The sequence below is a fragment of the Schistocerca gregaria genome, chromosome 3 (genome assembly GCF_023897955.1).
Source record: "Schistocerca gregaria isolate iqSchGreg1 chromosome 3, iqSchGreg1.2, whole genome shotgun sequence".
Lineage (NCBI taxonomy): Eukaryota > Metazoa > Arthropoda > Insecta > Orthoptera > Acrididae > Schistocerca > Schistocerca gregaria.
In genome coordinates this window covers 732394770-732416786 of record NC_064922.1, presented here as the reverse complement: position 1 = coordinate 732416786, position 22017 = coordinate 732394770, and positions in this window count along the sequence as shown.

Genomic DNA, 22017 nt, shown 5'->3' with positions numbered 1-22017 from the left:
ATTCAATTGCCTGAAGTTGGAGCGGAAAAGTCCTTGTGGATGAGAAGGAAACACTCTGGCAACTAACTCATAAGGTCACTCAAGTAAATTAGTTACACGTTTTCACATGGGAGATCATTGCATTTTTCTGGAGGGGCTACGAAAACACACGCAGGAACCCAAATAACTGAAGCAAGGTTAAGCCATCGACTGCCGTAGCGTGATTTCAAACGAGATACTTTATCTGAAAACGCGCCTACTCTGGTTTCATCACCAACCTCTCACCTTGCCGTGCTGCCAGGACTTACCAACTGTAAGAGACGAAAAGACGAACTGTAAATATTGCCACGGCCCGCAAAGAGGATGACTTTCTCGCCTCGACTCCTGTCCAGCTGAAGAGAACTACTACAGCTCGGTCCCAACAAAGAATACCATTCTGCTTCACGTCCCAGTTGAGAATACTTCAGCAACGACGCTCCTCTGAGCTATCTACGGAAAGACCGCCAAAAATTACTATCTGTCCAATCAGACAGACACTGTCACTGAGAGGCCACGTAACAAATATTTAACTCTCTCTTACGAAACGTTTGTTATTATTTAAACCAATCTCTGAATTTTACAGTTTAAACAAATTTAAAACGGTTTAGTGCTGGAACACCATGCGGGAAAATTGTGTAAGCCATGGCCAATATGACGTAACTCCAGCTTCTGCCTCTTCGAAAGTCGACACCAGTTCTCTAACACTGCCTAATTTTTAGGACTTACTCCAGTCAATAGGTGTCAAAGTCTCGTGTCAATAGCCCCAACTATCAATACCAGGTTGGCATTTGTGAAATTCAGGACCAAGCCTAGATCTCGAGATAGTGCGCCTCGTCCCTCACAAGATCGTTTCTGCAGTACCACCTGCTGCTTAAAATTTCCAGAAGAATTATCTTTGCTCGCCGGACCGGCGCCGCCTCGATATCGTCCAATTCCAAACCGTAACTAATGCGAATGTGATTGCGCTGCTATGGCCTCCGCAGAACATTTATCAGCATGTGGCACAACTGTCGAAGATTTCTGGACATGGTCTGTGTTTCCTAAAGAGGTACCTTGCCCGATACATACGTGTCTGCACGTCGTATGCTGAGAGAGACTGACAATGTAGCATGGGAGACCGGACCATCCGTGCTAGCAATACGTTTATCAGATGGTCTCAGGTACGTCCCACAGGCCCATTCTGCACAGTAGTATCATTTCAGTGCTTTTGGTCTCACCATGCTCCAGCAAATGTACTACCCAGTACACATGCTATCCAGATACAAGACAGTACACGAAATTAAGGGAAAATATTTTTATTAGAGGGGAGTCGTTATCTCTGCAATCATCATGTAAGACTCATGTGCGTATTAAAACCCGCATTATACTAACAAAACAAGGAAAGAAATCACTCTGTCTCTCGTCTGAGTAACTAGCACTCTTAATAAAGATGAAATAGGTATGCTGGCTCTAGCCTGACCCGTTTAATAAACATCCAAATTGGGGAAAAATTGTGCCAATGGTGTAGTAATACGACTGATCATAGTACTATAGTCATCAAGCAACTTGTGAAGTCACAATCTCCTGCCATTAGTTACGAGGATATGGAAACCAGGTAATGTGATATTGTGCCGATATGGCTTATATTTCTTTATGGTTACTAACCGAATGATAATCATACACACTGACATCGCCATCACTTTTATGCATACATACTGTTGGTGTGAACACATACTCAGTTAAACAAAGGCAGAAGGACCAGTTCAAGACATACTCATTGTTTTCAGTAAAACGTGTTTATAAGATCCTTACTATACACCTCTCACATTACAGTGAACCAACAGGATTCACTCTCTTATGGTCACAAACATTTATCCACTGAAACTAGTATTGGCTGCATTGTAAAGAACTCATCCACATCATCAGCTTTTACAGAAAAACACACTCCCCCTTTGAGAGGTACAGTGATCACTAACCACACACTGTCAACTATAGACATCAACCAGAGTACGAAATTTGTTGAGCTTTCACAGCCAACAAAAACTGTAAGACACATGTGAAAATACTATCTATAATAATAACTTCATATAAATGCAAAAGAAAACATGAATAGCAGCTTATTGTTCTTCACGGACGGATGTGGGAAAGCTTCTTAATTGTTGATGTTGTTGTTGTCCTCAGTCCTGAGACTGGTTTGATGCAGCTCTCCATGCTACTCTATCCTGTGCAAGCTTCTTCATCTCCCAGTACCTACTGCAACCTACATCCTTCTGAATCTGCTTAGTGTACTCATCTCTCGGTCTCCCTCTACGATTTTTACCCTCCACGCTGCCCTCCAATGCTAAATTTGTGATCCCTTGATGCCTCAAAACATGTCCTACCAACCGATCCCTTCTTCTAGTCAAGTTGTGCCACAAACTTCTCTTCTCCCCAATCCTATTCAATACCTCCTCATTAGTTACGTGATCTATCCACCTTATCTTCAGTATTCTTCTGTAGCACCACATTTCGAAAGCTTCTATTCTCTTCTTGTCCAAACTAGTTATCGTCCATGTTTCACTTCCATACATGGCTACACTTCAAACAAATACTTTCAGAAACGACTTCCTGATACATAAATCTATATTCGATGTTCTCTTCTTCAGAAACGCTTTCCTTGCCATTGCCAGTCTACATTTTATATCCTCTCTACTTCGACCATCATCAGTTATTTTACTTCCTAAATAGCAAAACTCCTTTACTACTTTAAGTGTCTCACTTCCTAATCTAATTCCCTCAGCATCACCCGATTTAATTTGACTACATTCCATTATCCTCGTTTTGCTTTTGTTGATGTTCATCTTATATCCTCCTTTCAAGACACTATCCATTCCGTTAAACTGCTCTTCGAAGTCCTTTGCTGTCTCTGGCAGAATTACAATGTCATCGGCGAACCTCAAAGTTTTTACTTCTTCTCCATGAATTTTAATACCTACTCCAAATTTTTCTTTTGTTTCCTTTACTGCTTGCTCAATATACAGATTGAATAACATCGGGGAGAGGCTACAACCCTGTCTCACTCCTTTCCCAACCACTGCTTCCCTTTCATGCCCCTCGACTCTTATGACTGCCAAATGGTTTCTGTACAAATTGTAAATAGCCTTTCGCTCCCTGTATTTTACCCCTGCCACCTTTACAATTTGAAAAAGAGTAATCCAGTCAACATTGTCAAAAGCTTTCTCTAAGTCTACAAATGCTAGAAACGTTGGTTTGCCTTTTCTTAATCTTTCTTCTAAGATAAATCGTAAGGTCAGTATTGCCTCGCGTGTTCCAACATTTCTACAGAATCCAAACTGATCCTCCCTGAGGTCCGCATCTACCAGTTTTTCAATTCGTCTGTAAAGAATTCGCATTAGTATTTTGCAGCTGTGACTTATTAAACTGATAGTTCAGTAATTTTCACATCTGTCAGCACCTGCTTTCTTTGGGATTGGAATTATTATATTCTTCTTGAAGTCTGAGGGTATTTCGCCTGTCTCATACATCTTGCTCACCAGCTGGTAGAGTTTTGTCATGACTGGCTCTCCCAAGGCCGTCAGTAGTTCTAATGTTATGTTGTCTACTCCGGGGGCCTTGTTTCGACTCAGGTCTTTCAGTGCTCTGTCAAACTCTTCACGCAGTATCGTATCTCCCATTTCGTCTTCATCTACATCGTCTTTCATTTCCATAATATTGTCCTCAAGTACATCGCACTTGTATAAACCTTCTATATACTCCTTCCACCTTTCTGCCTTCCCTTCTTTGGTTATAACTGGGTTGCCATCTGAGCTCTTGATATTCATACACGTGGTTCTCTGCTCTCCAAAGGTCTCTTTAATTTTCCTGTAGGCAGTATCAATCTTACCCCTAGCGAGATAAGCTTCTAAGCTTCTACATTTGTCCTCTAGCCATCCCTGCTTAGCCATTTTGCACTTCCTGTCGATCTCATTTTTGAGACGTTTGTATTCCTTTTTGCCTGCTTCATTTACTGCATTTTTATATTTTCTCCTTTCATCAATTAAATTCAATATTTCTTCAGTTACCCAAGGATTTCTAGCAGCCCTCGTCTTTCTACCTACTTTATCCTCTGCTGCCTTCACTACTTCATCCCTCAGAGCTACCCATTCTTCTTCTACTGTATTTCTTTCCCCTATTCCTGTCAATTGTTCCCTTATGCTCTCCCTGAAACTCTGTACAACCTCTGGTCCCATCTCCTTAATTTCCCACCTTTTTGCAGTTTCTTCAGTTTTAATCTACAGGTCATAACCAATAGATTGTGGTCAGAGTCCACATCTGCCCCTGGAAATGTCTTACAACTTAAAACCTGGTTCCTAAATCTCTGTCTTACCATTATATAATCTATCTGATACCTTTTAGTACCTCCAGGGTTCTTCCATGTATACAACCTTCTTTTATGATTCTTAAACCAAGTGTTAGCTATGATTAAGTTGTGCTCTGTGCAAAATTCTACTAGGCGGCTTCCTCTTTCATTTCTTAGCCCCAATCCATATTCACCTACTATGTTTCCTTCTCTCCCTTTTCCTACACTCGAATTCCAGTCACCCATTACTATTAAATTTTCGTCACCCTTCACTATCTGAATAATTTCTTTTAATTCATCGTACATTTCTTCAATTTCTTCATCATCTGCAGAGCTAGTTGGCATATAAACTTGTATTACTGTAGTAGGTGTGGGCTTCGTATCTATCTTGGCCACAATAATGCGTTAACTATGCTGTTTGTAGTAGCTTACCCGCATTCCTATTTTTCTTTTCATTATTAAACCTACTCCTGCATTACCCCTGATTTTGTGTTTATAACCCTGTAGTCACCTGACCAAAAGTCTTGTTCCTCCTGCCACCGAACTTCACTAATTCCCACTATATCTAACTTTAACCTATCCATTTCCCTTTTTAAATTTTCTAACCTACCTGCTCGATTAAGGGATCTGACATTCCACGCTCCGACCCGTAGAACGCATTTAGAAGTGTACAAATGAAATGAGGTAAAGATATTTTGTTGATGAGTCACCCAAACATTTTCACATACAACATCGCGTAAAACAAAACTTACTTATACAGGGTGGTCCATTGATAGTGACCGGGCCAAATATCTCAAGAGATAAACATCAAACGAAAAAACCTCAACTTGACTAGTTTGAAGGGGGAAACCAGATGGCGCTATGACTGGCCCGCTAGATGGCGCTGCCATAGGTCAAACGGATATCAACTGCGTTTTTTTTAAATAGCAACCCCCATTTTTTATTACATATTCGTGTAGTACGTAAAGAAATATAAATGTTTTACTTGGACCATTTTTTTCGCTTTGTGATAGATGGCGCTGTAGTAGTCACAAACGTATAAATACGTGGTATCACATAACATACCGCCAGTGTGGCCGGTATTTGTTTCGTGATACATTACCCGTGTTAAAATGGACCGTTTACCACTTGCGGAAAAGGTCGATATTGTGTTGATGTGTGGCTATTGTGATCAAAATGCCCAACGGGCGTGTGCTATGTATGCTGCTCGGTATCCTGGACGGCATTATCCAAGTGTCCGGGCCGTTCACCGTATAGTTACGTTAAGGAAACAGGAAGTGTTCAGCCACATGTGAAACGTCAACCACGACCTGCAACAAATGATGATGCCCAAGTAGGTGTTTTAGCTGCTGTCGCCGCTAATCCGCACATCAGTAGCAGACAAATTGCGCGAGAATCGGGAATCTCAAAAACGTCGGTGTTGAGAATGCTACATCAACATCGATTGCACCCGTACCATATTTCTGTGCACCACGAATTGCATGGCGACGACTTTGAACGTCGTGTACAGTTCTGCCACTGGGCACAAGAGAAATTACGGGTCGATGACAGATTTTTTGCAAGGGTTCTACTTAGCGAACAAAAACAGCGGAAAAAATACAAACATTTCTTTTTATATTTCGTAAAGTTTGTTATTATTTGAGCCAGTCTCTGAATTTTGCAGTTTAAACAAATTTAGAACAATTTGTTGCTAGACCTCCATCTGGGAAAATTATGGAAGACCTGGTAAATCTGAGATATCTTTCGTAAGCCAATAAAATTTCCAGAAGCGTCTTCTTCACTCACCAGATCGACGTCAGCCGCGATATTGTTAAACTCCAAACCAGAGTTAATGCGAACCATACTGCCCTGCGTGTGCAAGATACTGTCAGCTCTCGGTACAGTTGCCGAGGATCTCAGGACATAGCCTGTACTCGGGAGAGCAGTGCCTCATCTGATAGCTTGGACACCCGGACGTTGTATGTTGAGGATAACCGACACTGGATAATGGGCCGCCAGAGCACATACGTTGGCAACGTGCATATCTGAGGGCCTGAGCTGCCACCCAGGTCGATCTTGCAAAGCAGTATCATTTCAACGTCGATGGTCCCACCATGACAAAACAAATTTACTACTCAAATCTGACATGCAATCCAGGACTCGAAATTAAGGGAAAATATTTTTGTTAGTAGGAAATTGTTACTTCGATAATCATCAGGTAAGACGAAATTGTTACTTCGATAATCATCAGGTAAGACTCATTTGCATATAAAAACCCGAATAGTACTAACACAACAAAGGAAGAAATCTTCCTCTCTGTTAATTGAATAAGTAGTACTCTTAATTAAAATGAAATCAGTACTTGAGCTCTCTCTGCGAGTTTAAACTTCTTTCGTTGCTCTCCTTGTGCACATTTTGACGTCGTTCAGTTTTTGTTGATCAGCTAGGCTTTGACTTCTGTTAAATTTCTGATGAAGCTCTCTTTGTCGTCGTTTTAGTCCATACATAGCGCGAGAAATGATGATACCGTTTCTATGCATTGCCCATATAGTCATTCACATAATTACAGGCATTGCTGGAATATCCTGACGTAAGAGAATCAAGCAGCTCGTGGCACAGAAGGGAGTAAAATAACACCTTCCACTCAGACGTTACATCCAGCGAGTGTCAGAAATCGCGCAGAGCATAATTATTTGAAGCGTGCAACTTACGGGTGAAACAGACACTGAAGTCTTACGACACAGTGACTTTCGAGTCAATGTACTGCTATCTATTTTGGTCATCAGCCTACTTTGAACACTTCGAAGGGAACAATCTACAAAAAGGTAAATTCTAAAATGGTGAACTCTAGTGAAGTTTGTGTTTCCAGGTCCCCAATAAACCATTTAAAGGACTCCATAGGTTTTGGAGAAAAACAGTCCCAAAACATTCATTGAGAACAATTCTTGAAAATTAGCAGTTAGTGTTGACAACAAACATAGACGCTAACAAACAACATATGCTCACGTAGTGCCACATTCATTATTATAATTTAATTATATTGACAGTATTTACAAAGCACAAAAGGTATCAGACACATATCCAACTGATAAATACATTTAGCTAATGTTCTATTGACATCCTCCGGATCGCCAGGAAATGATCGTTTTGGGCATGCACGTATGAGGTGGTGAACAGTTTGTGGTTCTGCTCCACAATCACAGGTGGGCGATATTTTTAATCCCCTTTTGTATATTGAGTCAGCACATCTTCCACAGTTTGTACTTATACTGTTGAGGAGACGGGATCTTGAGCTGATTTTCAAAACTTGGTGGTCTGGATGTGATGCAGGGTATCTTCAACTGTTTTGAAGTGGCATTGTTCTGCCATATTTCTGCCCATCGATCTGTTAGTGTTCTTCCGTTGTCCACCAAAAAATTTGCGCCTTGTAGAGGTGGATGATGAGAGCTAAGTCCGTTTTATTCATTACAGGAATGTCCTCATGTACAGGGAGATTGGGTTCACCAGTTATTTTTGTTAACTCTCGCTTGAGGGCAGATTCTCACAGCAAAAGTGAGGGAACTATATGGCAAGGAATAGACAAACAGAAAGTTGGAATGCTTCTGATGGTTACTGTGATACACTTGATGCCGTTGAGCTGTGTGTCGATGAGTCTGCTGCATTGGCTGTTGATTCAGACTGCAGCGCAGTATTCTGCCACAGGGCACACCATTCCAGGAACAGAAGTTCTGAGTATTGTAGCTGACAAACCCCATGTCGTGTCACCAAGTTTCCGTAAGGTGTTGGTTCTTGTCTTCATCATAGTCTCAGTTCTCAGTAAGTGCTCTTTGAAGTTGAGCGTCCTGTCAAAACTGACTCGTAGATAACAGAGATTGCCGTTATGCCTCACTTTTTCTCTTCAAAATGTAGCTCTACTTCCTTGTTGGCGAGCTTGACGTTAAGGTGCAAACCGTGACTTCTGTTTTAGCAGTATTTGGCTGTTGCCTCCAGTTACACAAGTACTTACCAGAAATTTGTAGATCTTTGGTCAAGACAGACTCAGTACTGCCCAGCTATTTGTGGCTTGCAACAAGAGCCCAATTGTCAGAATATCCTTATTACCTACACAAGGTCTTAGGCACGTCTGATATACACAGGTAAAACAGAAGGGGAACAGACATTGGTCCTTGTGGAAGGTCATTATTAATCTTCATTAGACAGATCATCTTACTGCTCATTAGAATTTGGAAGTTCCATGTTTTAAGACATAGTGTGAATCATAAGCGTTTGACTACTGCCCCTTGCATCTGCACGGTATTATAAGACACTGTTAGATTTATAAACACAGTTGAGGTCTTTTGCTTGTTTTGAAACCCTGCTTGAATAAAAGTTCGTTAGTGCAACTGCAGTTTGGGCAGAATCCTGCCTGTACATCAGACAGATTTTGAAAAAAATTGTGGCTGATTGTTGTACAATACTTTTTCCAAAACGTGTGTACTGTGCCAAGGAAAAAAATCAGTCGTTAGTTTTGCGGTTTATCATTTAGTTTACTTGGTTTTAAGAAGTCTATGATCTTTGCTCGTTTCAGATCACAGGGTATGTTACCAGTTTGGAGAATATTAGTAAAGAATGCTGCTAGTCATTTTTTTACATATTTCCCACTGTCAGTTAGGAATTCTGAATGGATGCCATCAAAACCAGGTACCTTCCATGCTTTCATTTCTTTGAGAGTTTCCTTTATTTTCTTACTGCTGAATGGTCTAGAGTGGTCTGAGTCAGATTTGTGGGCTAGTTTGAGAACCATCAATTCCTTTTATGTGATCGAATCTTAGGAGTTCTAGAGGTGGTGGGGATAATGTTATCAACTACTTGCTTGTGAATAACGGCCTCCTTCTTGCGGTTTAGTATGTTGGTAGCTTCTATTTTTCTCAGCAAGGACCAGGCTTTTCTGTCTGAGATACAGGAATCTGAGGACTCATCTACTTCAGTCTATTGTATACACTGGGCTGCGTCAGTACAGTGCAGGAGTTAGTCGACCATTTGATAGTCATTGTTATCACTTTTTTTATAATTTCGAACTTGTCCCTTCATACGGGTACACTGACGACAGCAAGATGCAGTTATGTGACATAAACAAAAGTTGTTAGGACCTACATCTGAAAGATGATTTCTTTTCATATTTCACACCAGTCGCAACAGAGTGGCCTTAGCAGCGCCGCTTTGAGAATGCAAATCGATTTGCTTTAAGTACATGATGTAATGGTTGTCAGCGTTAGCTACCTCTGAAACTGGACGTGGTGAGTTAATGTTCGTCAAGAACCCCTTTAAGGTGACAAAGAAGCCATTATCGTCACCTCACTGAGTTTAAACAAGGTCGTGTAGTAGGGCTACTGGGAGGCTGCATGTTTCTTCTGCGATACTGCTGAAAGACTTGGCAGGATTGTGGCCACTGTACTTGACTGCTGGCAGAGATGGCCACAAGAATGTACGGTTGTAGGAAGACCGGGCTCTGGGCGACCACATGGCACTACCAAGGAGAAGATCGTTGAATTCAGCGTATGTCTCTGTCATACATACTGCATCTCCAGCAACAATTTGAGCAGCAGTTGGCACCACAGTGGCTCAACAAACTATTGCAAATCGGTTACTTCTGGGACAGCTCCGAGCCAGACGCCCTGTAGGTGCTGTCCACTAACCTCAAACCACCGCCACTTGGGACTTCAGTAGTGCCAAGCGAGTGTTCAGTGGAGGGCAGTGTCGGTTGCCAGTGACGGCCGTTTGTTGGTTAGAAGGAGGACAGTTATGGGCCTGCAGCCAACTCGTCTGCATGCTAGACACACTGTACTTACCTCTAGAGTTATAGTCTGGCATATGATCGCAGGAGCACTCTCGGGTTATCCCGCGCAGCATGACTGCAAATTTGTACGCCATTCTGGTTATTCGACCTGTTGTGCTGCCGTTCATGAACAGCGTTCCATGCGGTCTTTTCCAACGAGATAACGCTCATCCACATATTGCTGTTGTAACCCAACATTCTCTACAGAGCGCAGACATGTCGCCTTGGCCTGCTCGATCAGAAAATCTATCTTCAATCGAGACATATGGGATACCACCGGCCGACACCAAAGTCACACACAATCAGCATTAACCATCGTTGTATTGACCAACAAACTGCAACAGGCATGGAACTCCCTCCCACAAACCGGTACCCGGCACCATTACATCACAATGCATGCACTTTAGTCTGTTTGAATCAACATTCTGGTGGTTGCACCGGTTATTAATGTACCACCATTTCACATCTACAGTTGCTTTCATTAACATTTACTCTTTCAGCGTAAATCATTTAAATGTATTAGCTCGACAAATATATTCAGCAAATTTCATTACTCCATATTAATTTTTTTTTTTTTTTTTTTGTACTGCGATTTTTTCCGTCAGTGTACACATAACAAGCGGAAGATTTTTTTAATATAGTACACTTATTTTCTATGAATAGCAAGGCTCCAGTGAATCTCCTACAGTTTCTGCTTACTGCTGAGATCCGTTCAATGAATGCAATGGAAGAGCGGGCAAAGCGACGCTATGCTGGGCCGTTTCGACAGTAACGGCAACGAAATCACAGTTCAGTGTTTCGTCTGAGGGTGGTTGCATTACTCTGCGTTGTGTGTTGTACGTTTTGACTTCTTCACTGTTGTGAAGACATTTTCGCAGAAACAAGGGAGACTGCGGTAAGAAACCGAATAAATTATAATTGTATTACTCTGTAACGAGCCGCCGGACACCGTGTGTGCCTTAGACCAAAATAGTCGGAAGGTATCCTTGAATATTTGTCGGTAGAGTTCTAATTCACCCTGTGTATAATATGTACACTCTTCATTTCATATACTGTTATTACTATATCGGAGATTATCATCTTTTCTAAAAATCCGAAGTTCTCAGTGTACGGATAAGACACTCAATGGGATCCCTGAGTTAATTACAGCATATTGGATCCTTCAGTTAATTATAGCATATTGTCTGTGAATAATCCATTGATAAAAATAATGACTCATGCAGAATGTAAACTGGATCTTTCACTTACATTTTTATTTTATGGCCTTGGATTGCCTTTCGTCCGCAGTGTTGTTACCAAAAGAGCTAATACGGCACGACTCAAGACTCGTCCTCAAATCCTTAGATCTACCACTACATCTTCCGTACTTTCCCAGGGGAGCATTTTCAGTGGCGAACGGGAGGGTTTGTATGCTGTGATGCTGCTGAGGGCTATGTTGACAGTAGGATAGCTACCATCCAAGCCCTTCTGTAATCAGACAAATCGTACCTCGCAACTTAGGGAAGGCGGGTGGCATCTTTATGTAAGGTTAGGGGAGTAAGCCACACACGTAAATTCAAGGGTACAGGCAGCTAGAGATAGAGGAAGGGGAAAGCAGGTACGCCCCCCCCCCCTCACACCTCCCCATAGTATAAAATCTTCGTAGCCGAATTCAGCTCGCCTCCTCCTCCATCACCAAACATACAGACGTATCAGCTCAACAGTAATTTGAAGAAAGCCATAACATGAAAAATAACATGAAATGACCCCCCCCCTGATCAGATACTGGGTACATTCTTGCATGGATTAATGCTGTTGTTCTGATCTTCAGTCCGAGGACTTTGTCTCTCTCTCTCAACAATTTTTACCTGTCACACTTCCTCCCATTATCAAACTGACGATTCCTTGATGCCTCAGGAAGTGTCCTATCAACTGATCTCTCCCTTAGTTGCACCACTCACTTCTTTGTCTCTCAGTTCGATTCAGTATCTCATCATTAGTTATTCGATTTAATCCCCAGCATTCTTCTGTAGTGTCACATTACTTATTCGATCTAATCTTCTGCAATACCACTTTTCAAGAGCTTCTATTCTCTTCTTGTCTGAACTGCTTAGTGTCCATATTTCACTTCCATGCAAGGCTGCACTCCAGACTAATACCTCCAGGAAAGACATCCTGAAACATAAATTTATATTAGATGTTAAAAAAACTCCTCTTTTTCTTAAGCGCTTTCTCGCTATTGCCAGTCTGCATTTTATATCCTTCCTACTTCACCCGTCATCAGTTACTTTGCTACCCAAATAGCGAAACTCATCAACAACTTATCTCTTTTCAAGACACTATCCATGTCTTTCATTTGCTCTTAATACGTCCTTTGTCATTTCTCAGAGAATTACAATGTGGTTGGCAAGTTTCAACGTTTTTATTTCACATCCCTGAAGATTAACTCCCTTACGAATTTCCTCCCTGTTTTCCTTCACTATAGGCTCAATGTAGAAATTGAATCACATTGAGGCTAGATTATAGACCTCTTGCATGTCCTTCTTAACAAGCGGTTCCCTTTCATGTCCTTCTATTCTTAAAACCTTAAAATTGTGGTCTACTTTTGGTACAAGTTATACGTGACCTCTCGCTCCCTGAAGTTTATCTCTGCCATCTTCAGTTTTTCAAAATGTGTATTTCAGTCAGAGTGATCGAAAGGTTTCTCTGAATCTACTTTTGGTATAAATGTAGATTTACCTTTCTTCAACCCATCTCCTAAGATGTGCCGTAGGGGCAATACTGCATCGCGTGTTTGTACTGATCTTCCCTAGGTCGACTTCTACCAGTTATTCCATACTTCTGTAAATAATGCTTGTAAGTATTTTGCTATTATCACTTTTAAACTGATAACTGGGTAATATCAGCAACTGTTAACGACTGCCTTTGAATCGGGACTGCACTCTTGTTTAAGTCCGAGGGTATTTCTCCTGTCTCATATTTATTGCAGACCAAGTGAAATAGTTTTGTCATGACTGGCTCTCACGAGAATCTCTCTGACTCTCTGACTCCAAGCGATTGTCGTCTGTCCAAGGGTCATATTGGACTGAAGTCTTCCGGTGTTACCGAGCAAGGTGGCACAGTATTAGCACAGTGGACTCGCGTTCGGGAGGACGACGGTTCAAACCCGAGTCCGGCCATCCTGATTTAGGTTTTCCGTGATTTTCCTAAATCGCTCCAGGCAAATGCCGGGGTGGTTCCTTTGAAAGGGCACGGCCGATTTCCTTCCCTAATCTGATGAGACCGATGACCTCGCTGTTTGGTCTCTTCCTCTAAACAACCCAACCCTCTTCTGGTATTCCGTAAAATTCGTCTCGCAATATCATCTATTGCATCGTCATCTTTTTCTGCTTTTTTTTCTGGGACACTATCTTGAAGATCATTTCCCATGTATAGTCCTTCTACATTTTTTCCTTTCATCTTCCACTTCTTTGCTTAGTACTGGCTTGCCATATAAATTTTATATTTTCATACAGCTGCTTACCTTTTCTCCAAAGGTCCTTTTAAACTAAGTTTTAGCGTTGACTGAATTATGCTCTGCGCACCATTCTGGCGGCTTTCCCTTTCATTCCTCTCCCACGGTCCGTGTTTTCCTATCATTTTTCCTTCTCTAACTTCTATTACTATCGAATTACAGCCCCCAATCACAATTAAATATTCGTTTCCGTTAACCATTTGAATAATGTGGTTTATCTCATCATACATTCTTCCAGTCTGTCCTGCAACTGTGTTGGCTTTGTGTCTGTGTTGGCTAGGATAATATGGTCACTACGCTTCTCGTAGTACCTTACGCGCGTTCTTATTTTATAGGTCATTATTAGACTTACTCTTGCATTACCCATATTTGATTTTGTGTCTATAACTCAGTGGTCACATGCCCAAACGTCCTGTTCTTCCTGCCACCGTACTTCACTAATTCCCACTATATCTAACTTCTCACTCTCCACTTTTTTTTAATTCTCTGACATATTTACCCTATTACGGAATCTAACATTCTGTGCTCCGATGCGTAGAACGTCAGTTTTGTATTTTCCCGAGAGCAACATCCTGCTGAGTAATCCTGACCCGGAGATCCAAATGGCAGACTGTTTTACCCAGGAGGATGCTATCTTCATTACGTTACACAGTAGTGCTGCATGCCCTCAGGAAAAATAATTGCTGCAATTTCCCCTTGCTTTCAGCCGTTAGCAGTGCCGTCATAGCAAGACTATGTTGGCTAGTATTTCACGGTCAAATTAGTGAATCATCCCCATTGTTGCACCTTGCAATTATGTGTAACCTGAAAGTGTTCTCTCGAGCCGGCCGGAGTGGCCGAGCGGTTCTAGGCGCTACAGTCTGGAACCGCGCGATCGTGACCGTCGCAGGTTCGAATTCTGCCTCGGCCATGTATGTGTGGTATGTCCTTAGGTTAGTTAGGTTTAAGTAGTTCTAAGTTCTAGGGGACTGATGACCTCAGAAGTTAAGTCCCATAGTGCTCAGACCATTTGAACCATTTGTTCTCTCGACCTCGACAACGTATAAGAGAACGCTAATTGCAGTAATGGTAATAACAGTAATAGTAGTAAATTGATAACGACAAATTACTCACATACAATATGCCGTTTGGTGAAGGAACGGCGTAACCTACAAATACCCATTTTTTATAATTTTGTGTTTTTATCTTTTTGTACTGCGTTCAGGTGCCATTCAGGAGCAAAACATTAGTGGTGTAAGTTGCAGACAACTATTTTAAAATTAATTGAGTGCAGAATTGATGTAACCCTTTATGCATTCATTTCGTGAAGAAAATCTGAGTGATTCTGGTTCTGATCAAGAATATGTTCCACATACTTTTTCATACTAAGGTGACTCTGATTATGAAGCCCCCAACAGGAAGCTTAAAAAGAGAAATGTGAAAAGACAAACCCATGCTAAAACAGCAAGAAGCATCTGTTGGGTCAGCACCGATAAATGACCACAAAGTAAAAGTGGTAACCCCACTCTCACAGATCGTGGAGATGATGGACAAATGCCAAGTACCTCAACTAAAACAACAGTTACTGTCGTTGAAGGAGATAAAATTGCTGATTTGGATGCGGGTGGAAACTTTATTGATGTTGAAGACGACCCTCCTGCCATAAAAAAAAAAGGTTGAAAGAGAACAACGAATCCTGATTTGTGGAAGCGAAATGTAAAGAAAATGGAACGGGTTGTGAGGTTAATGTCCCTGAAGAAGATAGGCAGTGCAATTTCGAAAGGTTCTCTTCCCTCGGCAAAGAAGATGAATTAGCTCCAAAAAGTTTTATCTGTGGATTGTTGCAACGAACAATGAAGAAGCGGCCATACAGTACAACAGAATCACATGTGTACAGACTTGCTTTCCAAAACACCTTTCAAATTTCGTCTGGTTGGCTAGATTGTGCTGTTACTTCTTACAAACAAAAAGGAGAAGTCGCTTCAGATAATTTTGGTAAATGTGAACCTGCAAACAAAACTCCTGCAGAACTCTAACTTCAAGTTAAAGAACACAAAAAATCATTTCCAAAGGTATCACTTACACTGTTCCAGAAAGGACAATCCAAATCGAGAATACCTTAACCCCGAAATGAACATTGCCAAAATGCATCGCTTGTATTAGGTTTGGTGTAAAGAACGAGAATACACTCCAGTAAAGGAATCTCTGTAACGTCAGGTAGGTACTTCAGATTTCAAACTTTCATTCCATCCACCACTTCTGTTGTGAAATTAAGAAAACAGAAACAGTAGTTCAACTGATGAATATGAAAAGAAAATGCTGGAATTGTCACGTCAACTACACCTTCGAAGAGCTGAACTGACGATGTCCCAAGTGAAGGAAGATGTAGAACTGCCCAGATCTGATCCTGAGATGTGTATTATAGCATTCGATTTGCAGAGTGTTCTTTCATTGCCTACACCCCCAGTTTCTGAGATATACTATCCACTGCAGTTAAGTTGCTTCAATTTCTTTATCGACAATATAGTGGAAGACAAAGCTTCCATGTATTTCTGAGAAGAGGCACAAGCAGGTAGAGGACTGCAAGAAGTTGCTTCATGTATTTTGCATTATGTGAAAAATCTTCCCTTGCATGTTAAGAAATTGGTACGCTATAGTGATACTTGCGGGGAACAAAATTGAAATTTCAATCAGTCTCTTGTGTTGCTGTATATTGTCACAAACCCAGAGATAAGTGTTGAGACAACTGATGTGAATTTTTTTGTGTCAGGACACTCTTTCAAGGCCTGTGACCAGGATTTCTCATGCATAGATAATGAGATGAAGAAGGAACAATATATTTTTGATACCGAAAGTCTTATTTGAACTATTGGGGCGGCAAAGAAGAAAGGAAACAAATTTCAAGTCACTCATCTGCAGGAAGACGATTTTAAAAGCATCAAGACTTTTAAAGGTGTAACTGTTAAGAAGAAAACATGTATGGACTGTGACAAAATCAAATGGGTGAAGATACAACGACCGAAATTTCACAAGGGAAAACCTTTTGAAATCGATTTCTCTGAAACAGTAAATCGAGATATGCCATATAGGTCCATGAATTGCAAGAAAACCAGAAAGTGACGTCATATACATCAACCAGGTTGTGTCACGCTTATTAAGTTATCTGAGGTGAAAAAACCTAACACATACTAAAGCTACAGATTTAAGGAAGCTGATGAAATATGTTCCTCCCATCCATCACAGCTTTTATGAAGATATTATTAATTCACATGCTACACTTCCAGAGCCTGATACAGAGGCGAAAATGAGTGAGTGCTTGTTTACTGGGAGAAATGTTTAGACATTTTTTGTAATATTACCTTAAAAAGTTTCATTACTGTGAGTACTAATGTCAGTAAAGAAAGTAATTTTACTTTGTTCAAAAATGGTTCAAATGACTCTGAGCACTATGGGACTTAACTTCTGTGGTCATCAGTCCCCCAAAGCTTAGAACTACTTAAACCTAACTAACCTAAGGACATCACACACATCCATGCCCAAGGCAGGATTCGAAACTGCGACCGTAGCGGTGGCTCGGTTCCAGACTGTAGCGCCTAGAAGCGCTCGTCCACCACGGCCGGCTTTTACTTTGTATCTCGTGTTTGTAGCAAAATGTGAAATAAATATTGTTTATGTTCTTATATAAGTACGGTTTGTTTAATTAAAATAGTGTTATTTCCATCATTTTTCTTAAAACTATGATAAAGTAGGTTACTTCATTCTGGCAGTAAATACATGTTCTGTTCGTAGAGAGCAACAATAACGTATAAAAGTACAAAAATGTGGAATACACCAATAAAGTTTCAAATTTGTCTTGGAGGTAAAATGATGTAAGCCACAATTTTGGCACCGAGAATACAATTTTTAAGTTCATGTAGAGAGCAAATATTTACTTTTAATAATTTCACTCCAAGTACAAAGAACAATTTTTGTAGCAGTAATAGTTAATTTATACGGTTTCATTAACTTTCACTCCTCTTTTCTAAAAACAGGGAACTGGTGGGTTACACCATTTCTGCAGTAAACACGTCAATTATGGGTAAACCACCAACAGTCAACGCTCCTAAACTTTTTGCCCAGCTTATTAGAGGCTTAATTCGCCCATCGTGTAAGTGGAACTAAATAAGACCACTCAAGTCAAACACAGTCCCCTACCCAGCATCTTGAGCGCTGAAAACAATTACGCATTGCTGTTACCCGTAAAAACATGTCCAGTATTCCAATATCTAAAGAACAGAGTCCAAGATATTTCACCGGGCAAAACATCGACCATGATTCGTAGGAGATAAGTGTTACTGATAAGCAGAATGTAACCTTGAATTGTGTGAATTATTTTTCAGGCGAGGAATCAAGTACTTTGGACTTCGCATTGACAACAACCTTAGATGAGATTTACATATCGGAACACATACGATAAAGTGATCTTATCTATGCTGGTGCGAAAATGGGAGAGGCTGTATATCCGAACCAAGTTTTTAAATAAACACATGCCACCTCCCTCAGAGCGTTGATTACTGGAATTGAAAAAAATATTGTGGTTTGAGCATGATATGTTTTAATGTGTTTACATTAGTGTTTCATAAAAGCTTTCCCCAGGACATAGCGGTTTTACAACAAGCGGAGAATGTGTGACAACACAAGAAGTGAAAATTGACTCGTAGTATGAATGATCAAAAAGTTACGAGTTATTCAGACATTACGAAATGAATGATTTTAATATTTTTCCAGCATCTCCTCGGTTATTAAATTCAGTAAAGATAACGTGTGATGAATTCCAGTGCATCGGGATTCACATTGATAACAGTCTCAAACTGATTTAAATACCAAAGAATCCCTACTCGAGGATGACAAGTCTTTTGTAAATGTACTGCGTACTCGACGAATCACTATACGGGACAAAAGCATCAGCAAACATAAATGCGTGATTCAGTCGAAACGTCTTCCACCTACAACGTAAATATCTGGCTTAAGTGCTAAGGCTTTACTGTTTACCTAAAATCAACAACAAAAATTTCGGTGTATGCCTTACTTCTGTGAACAGCCACCTACAACAAATTAAATAGAACCTATTATGCATATAATTCTGAGAGCTTTCACCACGAAAGTATTCTCTTCTTCAATACAAAATGTCAGACTATCTTGATAGATGTAGAAGTCGAAGTACAACCACTTAAATATCCGTCATATTACTAAAGTCACTCATCATCTCAGAAATACGAGAATCAAGCACTCCGATACTTTATATTACGAAAAGTACTTCGAATTTGTTTTCTGGCTTAGGTACTTCATTCTAGTGTTAAGCAGTTCGTACTTTGTTAGTTAATAACCTAACAGTTGGTCTGAAAACGACACTGCTATATCATATTTCATTAGAATCTGGAGCACAGAGTTCTACACTTCTAGAGGTGATTGGATGAAAATTGAATTCTAAGTCTTTGTGCTGCCAGTAAAATGTGTCATGAAACATCTAAAACTGAGGAACTCACTAATATAAAAATGGCAATAGCGTCTGCCTCTCCCCCCCCCCCCCCCCCCCTCTTCCACACCCCGATGAATTTCTACGCTAGAGGAGAGGACAAATGTAAGGATGTAGAGGCTTATCTCACTAGGGGTAAGATAGATATTGCCTACAGGAAAATTAAAGAGACCTTTGGAGAAAAGAGAACCACTTGTATGAACATCAAGAGCTCAGATGGAAACCCAGTTCTAAGCAAAGAAGGCAAAGCAGAAAGGTGGAAGGAGTATATAGAGGGTCTATACAAGGGCGATGTACTTGAGGACAATATTATGGAAATGGAAGAGGATGTAGATGAAGATGAAATGGGAGATACGATACTGCGTGAAGAGTTTGACAGAGCACTGAAAGACCTGAGTCGAAACAAGGCCCCAGAGTAGACAACATTCCATTGGAACTACTGACGGCCTTGGGAGAGCCAGTCCTGACAAAACTCTACCATCTGGTCAGCAAGATGTATGAGACAGGCGAAATACCCTCAGACTTCAAGAAGAATTTAATAATTCCAATCCCAAAGAAAGCAGGTGTTGACAGATGTGAAAATTACCGAACTATCAGTTTAATAAGTCACAGCTGCAAAATACTAACTCGAATTCTTTACAGACAAATGGAAAAACTAGTAGAAGCCGACCTCGGGGAAGATCAGTTTGGATTCCGTAGAAATGTTGGAACACGTGAGGCAATACTGACCCTACGAATTATCTTAGAAGCTAGATTAAGGAAGGGCAAACCTACATTTCTAGCTTTCTTTACAGACGAATGGAAAAACTAGTAGAAGCCGACCTCGGGGAGGATCAGTTTGGATTCCGTAGAAATGTTGGAACACGTGAGGCAATACTGACCCTACGACTTATCTTAGAAGCTAGATTAAGGGAGGGCAAACCTACATTTCTAGCATTTGGAGACTTAGAGAACGCTTTTGATAATGTTGACTGGAATACTCTCTTTCAAATTCTGAAGGTGGCAGGGGTAAAACACAGGGAGCGAAAGGCTATTAACAATTTGTACAGAAACCAGGTGGCAGTTATAAGAGTCGAGGGGCGCGAAAGGGAAGCATCAGTTGGGAAGGGAGAGAGACATGGTTGTAGCCTATCCACGATGTTATTCAATCTGTATATTGAGCAAGCAATAAAGGAAACAAAAGAAAAGTTCGGAGTAGGTATTAAAATCCATGGAGAAGAAATAAAAACTTTGAGGTTCGCCGATGACATCGTAATTCTGTAAGAGACAGCAAAGGACTTCGGAGAGCAGTTTAACGGAATGGATAGTGTCTTGAAAGGAGGATATAAGATGAACATCAACAAAAGCAAAACGATGATAATGGAATGTAGTCGAAGTAAGTCGGGTGATGCTGAGGGAATTAGATTAAGAAATGAAACACTTAAAGTAGTAAAAGAGTTTTGCTATTTGGGGAGCAAAATAACTGATGATGGTCGAAGTAGAGAGGATATAAAATGTAGACTGGCAATGGCAAGGAAAGCGTTTATGAAGAAGAGAAATTTGTTAACATCGAGTATAGATTTAAGTGTCAGGAAGACATTTCTGAAAGTATTTGTATGGAGTGTAGCCACGTGTGGAAGTGAAACATGGACGATAACTAGTTTGGACAAGAAGAGAATAGAAGCTTTCGAAATGTGGTGCTACAGAAGAATGCTGAAGATTAGATGGGCAGATCACATAAATAATGAGGAAGTATTGAATAGGATTGGGGAGAAGAGAAGCTTGTGGCACAACTTGAGCAGAAGAAGGGATCGGTTGGTAGGACATGTTCTGAGGCATCAAGAGATCACCAATTTAGTATTGGAGGGCAGCGTGGAGGGTAAAAATCGTAGAGGGAGACCAAGAGATGACTACACTAAGCAGATTCAGAAGGATGTAGGTTGCAGTGGGTACTGGGAGATGAAGAGGCTTTGCACAGGATAGAGTAGCATGGAGAGCTGCATCAAACCAGTCTCAGGACTGAAGACCACAACAACAAACAACGAGGCTACAGTCCAGACAAGTACCTTAAAAAAAGACGTCTTATGACTTAAATTTGTATTAGGTGTTAATAAATTCATGTTTATCAAAAACGTCGTAGTTGCTACTGCCGAAGCATGGAATAGCGATAGAAGATAAGATTTCCCAGTAGTATTTACATTGTTTGTCCGATGTAAACGGAAAACGAAGTGCGAAACTCATCAACTTCAAATGTTTGTAGTAAACTAAAATCAATCCTAAAAGACAAGCAATGGTTTTCGAATTTATACTGTCTGTTCGAAATAAACGGAAAATGGCAAGGAAAAATTCCTTTAAGCTGAAAGGCATATGTTAAACGAAAATCAGTCCTTTTCTACAGAAGAAAGGGTCTTAAATGACGCACAGACAGACGGAGAAAAAATGACAAAAATATTTTTCATGTGATGTAATTATAAAGTAACAAATTTCGGATTTTTTTCCATTTCTTGTACTGTGAAACCTTGCTCCCTTGCCAAATCTGAGGATTCTAGGTCAGCGATTAGTCCTTTATAGGTTTTGGTAAGTTTTCTAGTATCAAAATACGTGACATAAATGGTCATATCTTATGACTAAATTGACTTAGAAGCTTAAAATTTTTGCATCACAGAGGAACCGTAGACCTTAGTATGTGACATAAATTTTAACTTGATACATCTTCCTGATCCTGAGAAAAACGGTTCTGTACAGTCGGGCAAACAGACGAGACTGAAGCACGGAACCATAAAAAGTGATAAATTAACCGGTGCATTATTTGATGGATGTGTTTCATTAACCCTTTAAATACCAGTGGTGTCTGTCTGAAGCCACCATTTTATTAATTATTAGGTTCCCCACATCAATCGGCAAGAACGGAACTCTTACAG